The sequence below is a fragment of the Podarcis vaucheri genome (genome assembly GCF_965113315.1).
Source record: "Podarcis vaucheri genome assembly, chromosome: 1".
Lineage (NCBI taxonomy): Eukaryota > Metazoa > Chordata > Lepidosauria > Squamata > Lacertidae > Podarcis > Podarcis vaucheri.
This window is the reverse complement of record NC_138759.1, coordinates 15,782,527-15,788,873: the sequence shown is the minus strand read 5'-3', so window position 1 is coordinate 15,788,873 and position 6,347 is coordinate 15,782,527. Positions and strand designations below refer to the sequence as shown.

The window sequence follows — 6,347 nt, the reverse complement described above, 5'->3', positions numbered from 1 at the left end:
GGAAGCTGATGAGCTGAGCCTTTGGGGGACACTTGTGCAAACTGCAGTTGAAACAGGTGATATTTAAACAGAAGATGTTAAGGAGATGAATCGAGATTGACAGGTTTGTGTCACCATGGCAACAACCTCTCATGAATACCAGGATCAAATGCTGAGGGTGCGTCGTGCAAACAAGCATTTAATCAAGAGATATCATTGCCATCCTACTTCCTTCAATTTTATCTCTGCCTCGCAGTTCTGAGAAGGGGCTTGGGTTTATACGAACCCTCAGAGATTTCTAAGAAAAACACACAGCAAGCGCATTCAGTAAGTCAAAAGGATTCCATATCTCATATATGGTGTATCATTTCCAAGTAGGCTAGCAAGATTATTTCAAGTGACACAGCAGCTACCTGCAAGTAGCTGTAGCTCAGGGGCAGAGAGTCTTTGATCCTCTGGGTGTTATTGCATTCCAACTCACATCATTCCAGAATCACTGGCTATGCTGGCTGAGGTTGGGGAGAGTTGAGTTCGCCAACATCTGGATGGCCACTGGTTTGCTGCCTCTTCCGTTACAGCTCCAACTGTTACAAACCATGGCGGTGATGCAACAAGAGATATCAGTGATTCACGTTTTCTCTTCATCACGCGTCTCTTCACACTTCAGCACCATAATAATGTACAAAGTTGGGTGGGGGGAATTAACTTGTGACCCTGGTTTGCTGTGTCAGTTACTCAGTTTGTGGGGTGGCACAAAACGTGGGTTTCAGGGCACTGTTGTTGTTGTTTAGTCGTTTAGTCGTGTCCGACTCTTAGAATAGAATCATAGAATCATAGAGTTGGAAGAGACCACAAGGGCCATCGAGTCCAACCCCCTGCCAAGCAGGAAACACCATCAGAGCACTCTTGACATATGGTTGACAAGCCTCTGCTTAAAGACCTCCAAAGAAGGAGACTCCACCTTGGCAGCAAATTCCACTGTCAAACAGCTCTTACTGTCAGGAAGTTCTTCCTAATGTTTAGGTGGAATCTTCTTTCTTGTAGGTTGGATCCATTGCTCCGTGTCCGCTTCTCTGGAGCAGCAGAAAACAACCTTTCTCCCTCCTCTATGTGACATCCTTTTATATATTTGAACATGGCTATCATATCACCCCTTAACCTCCTCTTCTCCAGGCTAAACATGCCCAGCTCCCTTAGCCGTTCCTCATAAGGCATCGTTTCCAGGCCTTTGACCATTTTGGTTGCCCTCCTCTGGACACGTTCCAGTAGCTTCGAGAACACTCCAACCATCTCGCCCTCTGTCGTCCCCTTCTCCTTGTGCCCTCCATCTTTCCCAACATCAGGGTCTTTTCCAGGGAGTCTTCTCTTCTCATGAGGTGGCCAAAGTATTGGAGCCTCAGCTTCAGGATCTGTCCTTCCAGTGAGCACTCAGGGCTGATTTCCTTAAGAATGGAAGGGGACGACAGAGGACGAGATGGTTGGACAGTGTTCTCGAAGCTACCAGCATGAGTTTGACCAAACTGCGGGAGGCAGTGGAAGACAGGAGTGCCTGGCGTGCTCTGGTCCATGGGGTCACGAAGAGTCGGACACGACTAAACAACTAAACAACAACAAGCTGCCTTGAGCAAGGTTTGAACTATGGAAAGGCAGCATACCAACAAAAGGATGGATGGATGGATGGATGGATGGATGGATGGATGGATGGAGTTGACCACTGTGAGAACAGAACGCCGGACCAGATGGGCCTTGACTTGATCCAGCTGTGTTTCTTCTTACGCTCTTACACCATAACAGTTGCAGAATTTATCCCACCCGTTTAACGCAGTCCTTTATCCTCATCCATCTGAGATGCGGAAGCCAATTGAAAACAGCTTTTCATGTAATGCGTCCTCTCGACCTCTCCTTTCATTGTGCTTCATGAAGGGATTGAAGAGGGTGGGTATAAATAGGAGACGGGCACAATAGAGCAAAGCATCTGAAATAAACGCCGAGCAATTAGTGCAGGAAGTTCTGGTCCCATCAAAGGAACAGAAACATCTCCCGCCTCCGTGGTGCGGTGATGGCACGTCGCCCCAGAGCACCACTTTCTTCCCATCTTGCCGAGGCGCTTGCAGGTGCTAAATTTGAAAAGAAATCCCTGGGCAGAGCCAGCAGTCTAGCAGCAAAGGCGCGTACTGGATTAATATCAATTATTTGTAAAGGGCAAATGTGAAGATAAAAACACCATGGTAAACGTTTTCATAAGTCATGATGGGCACTAAGGAGGTGCAAGACTCTGGAGAGAGGCGAGGGTTTTCAGGGGGACCCAGCGACCTCACGATGCTGTCCTCATTCCCTGCTGCAACAAATGGCCCAACTACGTGGGGTGCTAAGAATGTCATTAGGAGCACAGGAAGTGGCCTTCCCCTGAGTCTGACCCTTGCTCCATCTATCTCAGTACTGTCCACACAGACTGGCAACAGCTCTCCAGAATTTCTAGGCTAGGAATGTTCCCATCTCTTCCTGAAGGTAGGAAGTGTCAACATGCAGAGGGGCCAGGAGGCCAGCTGGCAAGCTCAGCTCGGACGTCTCCTTCCATCGGCCCGTGCTCCAGTGTAAATCAGCGACCCGAACTTCAAAAGCCAGGGCACGCAATTAGCAGAGTGTGGTTGGCACGCAGAAGTAGGCGTGAGGCGTAAGTCATGCTACAGCTACATATTTATTACACATAAATCAGAACAAAGAAACATGTTGTCTCTCTCTCATGTCGTCTCGGAGAGAACAGCTAAAGCAAAAGGTATACACAAACGGAAGTTCCCAGCAAGCTGTGCTGGAATGTAAACAGACATGTGGCATGCAACAATTCCACACGTCCGTTCTTTAAGGTGGAACGGAATTCTCAACAGGAAGGGGTTGAACCTTCTGAAGGCTAAGCAAATGGCCAAGCCTCTATGAGCTAGAGTTCTTCCCCAAACTACAGCAGCGTCCCACCCCTTGGTTAGTAGACTGGACAGGGGCCTGGTTTCCATAAGTACAACTGCATGCAGGATGGGATACCGAACCTTTCCCTTGCCCACCCTTGTTTCTGCTGCATTTGCAGCACCAAAGTGACCTCCCCGGACTGCAAGCGGAGGTCCTGGGCTGCCCAGATGACAAGACTCCCCTCTTGGCCTGGCTGATGTGGTCCAAAGGAAATCTGGTGGAACGCTCTGTCACAAGAGACTAGGGCCCTGCGGGACTTGACATCTTTCTGCAGGGCTTGCAAGACAGAGCTGTTCCACCAGGCCTTTGGCCAGGGCACAGCCTGACCCCCTCCTTTGGCAATCCTCACAGAACTCTAGCCCAATGGTTGCCATTAATTTGATTCTGAATTGATTTTAGAATGTATTAATTAATTGACTGTGTGATTTTATGTACAGTGGTGCCTCGCAAGACGAAAAGAATCCGTTCTGTGATTCTCTTCGTCTAGCGAAGCAAGCCCATTGAAGGGTTAGCGGATTAGCGCTATTAGCGGCTTTTAGAGGCTTTTAGCGACTTATCTGCTGATCGGATCAGCTGATAAGCGGCTTAGCACTATTAGCGCTATTAGCGGCTTTTAGTGGCTTATCTGCTGATCGGATCCACTGATAAGCGGCTTAGCGCTATTAGCGCTATTAGCGGATTTTAGCTGCTTTTAGCGGATTTTAGCTGCTTTTAGCGGCTTATCGGCTTATTGGATCAGCTGATAAGCGGCTTAGTGGCTTAGAAAAAGGGGGGGAGGGGGAAAAAACCAGCAGGAACTCGCAAGACATTGTCGTCTTGCGTAGCAAGCCCATAGGGAATTCATTTTGCGAAGCACCTCCAAAACGGAAAACTCTTTCGTCTAGCGAGTTTTCCGTCTTGCGAGGCATTTGTCTTGCGGGGCACCACGGTACACTGTGTTATTTTTACTTGTTGTTAGCCGCTATGAGCCCGGCTTTGGCCAGGGAGGGTGGGATATAAATAAATTATTATTATTATTATTATTATTATTATTATTATTATTATTGCCACCAGCTTGGTTGCAGAAGTTGCCGGAAGGTTACAAGGCACCATCCAACCATCTGAGGAACTCTGGATTTGTGTAAGGTTTACTCTTGAGCCTTTTCCACCCTTGAAGATATCTCGCAAGGCAGCAGAGTGTGTGTGTTTTAGTAAATGAACGTGGGAGTTGAAGCGGAAGGCAGCCTTGACATCCTGGTGGGATTTTGCCTGCTGATAATTGGGAGTGAGAGAGGCATGCAAGTCGAGGGGATTACTTGGGCAGAGATGAATCTGGAGGTTGTGAGTTCCATGCACTGCTCTGGTTTACGGTGAATTTGTTTTCATTTTCTCTCAAATAAACACACTGTCTGCTGTTAACCCTGAGAAATTGTCAGTGAAACCCACACTCAAAGGGCTTGAACACCTACCCGATGCTACGTGACAACAGGATATTACAGTGCTGGAAAGGTCTGGAGGGGAGACAGAAGTTGCCTTGCAGAAAGGTGACTGGGGAGAGTCTGGGACAGAGCAATTTCAATGTGGAAATGTCAAGAACGTTACAACAGCCTCGCTGGAGAAGTCCAAGGCCTCATCTATGCTATTCCAATTCCTAAATTGAAACTCAGAAGTTTCTGGGAGTTCGCAAGTGAAGCTAGTGACTTTCTCTGCTACTTGCTCATAGTGTCTGCTTTTCAGCTATGCATAATTTTTACATGTGCTTTCATCTGTTTTTTTTTTAGCTCATTGCCGATTTTAATTATAATTTGAATGTTTTCAGTAGCTATTGTTTTTACTGTTTTATTCTTGTGGTAAACCACTTTGAGGTAGGTTGGTTGGTTGGTTTTCACAATCAAGAGGTATATAAATTGTACGAAGTAAATAAATAAAGGTACACTGCATCTGAACATGAAGCTTCCATTTGGCTATCCTATATAAAGTGGTACCTCGGGTTAAGTACTTAATTCGTTCCGGAGGTCCGTTCTTAACCTGAAACTGTTCTTAATCCGAAGCACCACTTTAGCTACTGGGGCCTCCTGCTGTCGCTCCACCGCCGGAGCACGATTTCTGTTCTCATCCTGAAGCAAAGTTCTTATCCCGAGGTACTATTTCTGGGTTAGCGGAGTCTGTAACCTGAAGCGTATGTAACCTGAAGCATATGTAACCCGATCAGCTCCAAGCGGTATGGCCCAGCGGTCAGGGAAGTTGTAGCTGAGCGACATCTAGAGGGCTACATGGAAGCACCGATAACAGGGAAAGGGTTTGCCTGACTTGTATGGATTATGTAATCAGGAACGTAACCCTGCAGCACAAAAAGGCAAAAGTACAGTTCAGTAATTTCAATTACAAATATACACGCACTATGAATGCCCTCAAGGCTACCAGCAGCAGCAGCAGCCATGGCTTCAGTTACAATAGGGCAGTGTTTTTCAACCTTTTTGGGGCAAAGGCACACTTGTTTCATGAAAAAAATCACGAGGCACACCACCACTGTGTGTGGAGAGGGAGATGTCAGAGCCCCGCTGCTCTCTATGGGGAATCGGATGAGAGCAGACCGCCTGTCCGCTCTCATCCGATCCCATCCGATCTGATCCCCACCCAGGACGGATGGAAAATAGAATGGACACAGTCCAGCGCCCGCCTAGTGGGCGAAAATTTGACTTTTTTTAAAAAAAAATCTTTCGAATTTTTCAATTTTTCCCACGGCACACCAGGCAACATCTCGCGGCACACTAGTGTGCCATGGAACAGTGGTTGAAAAACACTGCAATAGGGGATATTATTTAAATTTATTGGTCGCCTTTTTTGCCATGCAGCAACTCCAAGCAACTTTCAATAAGCTTATTCCCGCCCCTCAAAGAATTATTGGCACCGTAGTTTTTTTAAGCCTTTCTGGGAACAGCAGCTCTCTGATGGGTAAACTACAGTACCCAGAATTCTTTGAGGGAAGGAATGTGTTATAAAGATCTAGTTGTGTGCACAGCATATAACATGCATCTCTGTGCTATACACAGATTCAGAACAGAATCTTTGCTTCAGTCACATCAACTTGACCAGGCTCCCCTTCTCTGCTGTATAGGAATAGCAAGATTCTTTATTCATCAAATTAGCACCATCCATGAACCAGAAAGAAAGGCATCGCCACATTTGAGGGAGAAGCAAGGTTAGCAGAAGGAAACCTAGGACGGGACCAAATAACAGGGACAGAGTTTTGTAATCTTTCACATAAAACAGTGGTACCTCAGGCTAAGTACTTAATTTGTTCTGGAGGTCCGTTCCTAACCTGAAACTGTTCTTAACCTGAAGCACCACTTTAGCTAATAGTGCCTCCAGCTCCCGCCGCACCACTGGAGCACGATTTCTGTTCTCATCCTGAAGCAAAGTTCTTA

The 6,347-nt window shown here is 46.8% G+C and overlaps 1 long non-coding RNA gene across 1 annotated transcript; it reads left to right on the top strand.

The window, feature by feature from the left end:
• The first annotated feature begins 2,883 nt into the window (after window positions 1-2,883).
• On the top strand, window positions 2,884-4,740 carry LOC309527680. Its single transcript, XR_014217289.1, has 2 exons — window positions 2,884-2,955; window positions 3,994-4,740. It is a non-coding gene; the product is annotated as an uncharacterized lncRNA (long non-coding RNA).
• The last annotated feature ends 1,607 nt before the right edge of the window (window positions 4,741-6,347 follow it).